The sequence below is a fragment of the Piliocolobus tephrosceles genome, unplaced genomic scaffold (assembly GCF_002776525.5).
Source record: "Piliocolobus tephrosceles isolate RC106 unplaced genomic scaffold, ASM277652v3 unscaffolded_34051, whole genome shotgun sequence".
In the NCBI taxonomy this organism is placed as follows: Eukaryota; Metazoa; Chordata; class Mammalia; order Primates; family Cercopithecidae; genus Piliocolobus; species Piliocolobus tephrosceles.
In genome coordinates, this window is record NW_022317701.1 from 1 (window position 1) to 4,743 (window position 4,743).

Genomic DNA, 4,743 nt, shown 5'->3' on the forward strand with positions numbered 1-4,743 from the left:
CCGGTGCTGCTGGCGCCTCGGGTGGGTGGCACTGGTGGTGCAGTGAGCGAGCTGTTGCCGCGGTCGGTGGGTGTGGGCCAAGTGGTGGCGAAAGTGCGCGCAGTGGACGCCGACTCGGGCTACAACGCGTGGCTTTCGTATGAGCTGCAGCCAGTGGCAAGCAGTGCTCGCTTCCCGTTTCGCGTGGGGCTGTACACGGGCGAGATCAGCACGACTCGTGTCCTGGACGAAGCAGACTCTCCGCGCCACCGGCTGCTGGTGCTGGTGAAAGACCACGGTGAGCCGGCGCTGACGGCCACAGCCACGGTGCTGGTATCGCTGGTGGAGAATGGCCAGGCTCCAAAAGCGTCATCGCGGTTGTCGGTGGGCACCGCGGGGCCAGAGGCGGCGCTGGTGAATGTCAACGTCTACCTGATCATCGCCATCTGTGGGGTATCCAGCCTGCTGGTCCTCACACTACTGCTGTACACCGCGCTGCGGTGCTTGGCGCCGCCCGCCGAGGGCGCGTGCACGGCGGGCAAGCCCACGCTGGTGTGCTCCAGCGCGGTGGGGAGCTGGTCATACTCGCAGCAGAGGAGGCAGAGGGTGTGCTCTGAGGAGGGCCCACCCAAGATGGATCTCATGGCCTTCAGCCCGAGCCTTTCACCTTGTCCTGTTATGGGTAGGGCGGAGAATCAGGCTTTAAATGAAGATCATGATGCCAAAGTAAGTGAATTTTCATAATTAACAGTTAATTTTTATTTTAAATTCATAATTTTTTCCGCAGATTTGTTTTCTATATTTCTGTTTTTAATTTTAATTAATTTAACAAAATTTACGTATTTTCATTTTATTCTGTTTCTTATTATAATCTCTTTGCTTCTCTAATATTTATAATTTAAGTGGAATTAGAAATCATTGTCCACAATCTGCACCTCAGAATTTTTGTCTTCAAACCAAAATATTCTGGGACATGTCGTTTTCTGTTGCATTTTAATTCAGATTCTTAGTAGCATTTTTTTCTGATTAATTATATAGGATTTTCATTTGTTTGCCTTTGAGCTGTAGGAAAATATTTTTACATATACTCTTTTTTGATCATATATTGATATTTGAGCACCGCTGTATCAATTATGCTTTTACACTTTCCATTTCAATGTTTTTCTGCTGAGACTTTTATTAACACTTTGATTTTATCCATTTTGTGTAAGAACTCTGATCATCATACTTTTTATCTGTGGTTCCCTTTTCAGACTTGTGGTTCCAGGAGACAATAGTGTTTATTTATTGTCCCCCTTTTAAACCATTGAGGAATAAAGGACAAAAACAATAATTATCAGCCTGAATACTTCTGGTTGTTATGGTTGATTTATTTACTACTGATCTAAATACTGGAAAAATAGTGATTCAAGAGATTTTGGACTTTGTGATCAAGTAAATTTATATGAAAACTGCATTCCTTTGGCACTGCAGCTCTCTTATTTCTGTTTGAATTTCATTTGATGGTCTTCTCTTCGTGGAGTCTAAATCTATTTTTTGTATTAATGTTTTCATTGTTTCTACACAGTAATTTAAACTATTCACTATTTTCTGTGTGTGTGTGTGTGACAGGGTCTTGCTCTGTCACCCAGGCTGGAGTACAGTGGTGCAATAATGGCTCACTGCACCCTCAAGTTCCTGGGCTCAAGTGATTCTCTCACCTCAGCCACTGGAGTAGCTGGGACTACACACAGCACCATCATGCCCTCCGCCTTTTTTTTTTTGTAGAAATGGGGTTTCTCCATGTTTCCCAGGCTGGTCTCAAACTACTGGTTGCAAGTGATCTGCCCACCTTGGCCTCCCAGAGTACTAAGATTATAGGTGTGAGTCACTATGCTTGGTTATTCATTATTTCTTTAAATGAAAAGCAGCAAAAAGTAGTGATTAAGTGTGACTTTTGGTGCTATCCTACCTTGCCTAAACTTCATTGCTACCAATTTTGTTTTGTGGATGGATTGTTTCACCTCCATTTCAGTTTCCTCTGTAAAGTTGGTATGATAAGCACTAGTTTCAATGATAGAATTTTCATAAAGCTTTAGTAAGTTGATACTGTAAGGTGCTTATAGCTGTGTTTACCAAATAGTAAGTGCTTAATAAAATTTGCTACTAGTTTTCCGAAGAGGAAAATAAAAACTTCATGTCATTTTATGTTAGGAAACTCTCATTATGGATTCCATATTGTTTTCATTTTATGTAAAGATTGAATTTTTGTTATTCATAGTGAGGCCATAATTACCAAATTAATCCGAGATGTCTCTAACATTTTAAATGCCACGTTCCACATTAAAAGTAATTTAAAATGTGTGTTTCAAAGTTGAAAATTGAATTAAGACTTGGACAGTGGAAATGTTTTATGAATTCAAAAGACATTTGAACTGCTGAGTCCTCAGTGATTTCCTGAAGGTGATTTTGACTTTTTGTGTTGTCCACGTTCCCAGGAAATATTAGACTATGTTAAGCATGAATGGTGTATTTGCCCACATTTAAAAGTTGCTTAAGGGCCATTAGAGGACTGAGTTGAGGTTTGTGTTCCCTAATGTGAGCATTTTCCATTCTTGAAATGGCAGAAACCATTCGTAGTATTTTCTGTTTTCTAAAAGAAGTACATGATAATTTTTAAGCATGTAATTAATATTGCACCAAAATTTCAAAAACTACCTCTACATACTTAAGAGTGGCAGAATTGTCTCTGATTATACTGAAGATCACCATTTGTGTAGATAATGATATCTAACAACCTCAAAACAGCATACTTTCTTAGGAAGTAGAGAACTGTAGCATTGCTAGTGAGTAAATTTTTTTTAAAGTTTCTAGGGGGGTCTTTTAAGAGTATCACACTGTGCCTGCTGAGAATCATCGAATTAACAAGACTCAGTCCCTGGCTTCAAATTTAATAGATAAATAAAGATAAGTATCCTACATAAATACGATAGTAAAAGGAAGAATATTGTAAGAGGTGCTAGAAAGGTACATCACAGTATTATGGGAATAGAAAAAAAGTATTTGCCTTTTTCCCTTGTTGAAGGAGTCCATGAAGAGTCATGATGTTTTGCTGGTTATAAAATGGAAAGAGTTTTCCCTGGGAGAATATGGAGACTAATAGGTATTCTTGAGAACAGAGTAACTTAAGTGAGTACACGGAAAATTCCAAATGTACCTAGAAAAAGGAATAGTCAACTTTGGGTAAAGCACATGGTTCCTATAAGAGAGACTGTGATATAAAGCAAGAAAAGTAATATGAGAAAAACCTTCTGGGTAACTTTGAGTACTAGACAAGTAATTTTGACACTCTTCAAAAGTCGTTTGAAAGCTGTCAAAAAGTGTGAAGCAATGGGAATCAAAAGTATTTAAGGAAAATGACTGCAAGGATTAAATGAAGGAGAATGAAATAGGAATGGACAGGTTACACAATAAGAAGCCACTGCAATACTCCAGGAAAGCAGCAATTATGAACACTTATTTAGGAAAACATCTGAATACAGACACAATTATTTTACATTGCCGTTGGGAACACTGGAGTGAAACATTCAAGAAAACTAACACAGTAAGGTAGATCCAAAAAGGATGAAATAACTCAAGACTTGATCAAAGGGCTGCTTTATGTGAGATGGCTGAGCACTGAAATTTATCTAATAAAATAAACTTATATTATAAAAGAAATAATACAAATCATATTTGAGATTGTATAAATAGGCATATATCATAACACACAAGTGTTTGAAAGGATAGAATGAGGAAACAAATATAAAATCATGAACTCCTGAAACAGTATATATAGATTCTGCTAAAGCAAAAAATTCAGAATACTTCCTCCTCAGAAAGTTCACATGATTCAAATTCTTCCCCTTCAAAGATTCCCCAAACCTTCTCTTATTTTGTTTTCCCAAGAAAAGTGTCTGGATAGGTGCTAACGTTTCTTGCCTCCTAAAAAGAAAACACACACACACACACACACACACACACACACACACCTTTCTAAGTTTCTCTTTCATCAATCAGTAGATTCTTGAGATCCTGGGTCCCTAAAAGAGTACAGGATTTTTCTTAACAAGGGGTACTGAATCCTGGGATCCAGGTCAAAGGAATTTAAACTTGCAGTTGTTTAGATTCATGTTGTCACTTAGGTTTTTGTCTTTATTTAAAACTGTGTGAAAAAAAGGTTTTCTAAGGCATGAGGAAGCTACAATTATGTTCACGCTAAGTATTCAAAAGCCATCAGTCGCCTGAGAATGCTTCTAACAAGCATGAGAAATGCTATTTTAACCTTTAACAACAATGAAGAAAAAAATTCAGAGTTTGAAATAAAACTTTTCAACCGATTAATAGTTTGTAATTCTTACTTACCATTTGGGCCACATGATGTCGCTCTTTACCGCAAATTCTTTCATAATCAACAAAAGGAAGTCATTCGCACTGGAAAGACACTCCACTCTCTTTCACTCTTCAGATGCACATCAATGGCCACACATCGAGATTGAAATGAAGGGATAAAAACATTCCTATAAATTCGGAGGCAGGTTTTGCTGACTAGAAAAAAAAAAAAAAACGCCAATAATCTGAAATGGTGTGCCGGAGTGGATACGACCCAGGGGGCCGACATCTACTGCTGTTTATTATAATTCTAGCAGCTTGGGAGGCGGGGAGAGGCCAGCTCCACTACTCGGTCCCCGAGGAGGCTAAACACGGCACCTTCGTGGGCCGCATCGCGCAGGACCTGGGGCTGGA

At 39.2% G+C, this 4,743-nt stretch overlaps 1 pseudogene; it reads left to right on the top strand.

The window, feature by feature from the left end:
• Nucleotides 1–3: 3 nt before the first annotated feature.
• LOC111533052 lies at nt 4–685 on the top strand (annotated as a pseudogene).
• The last annotated feature ends 4,058 nt before the right edge of the window (nt 686–4,743 follow it).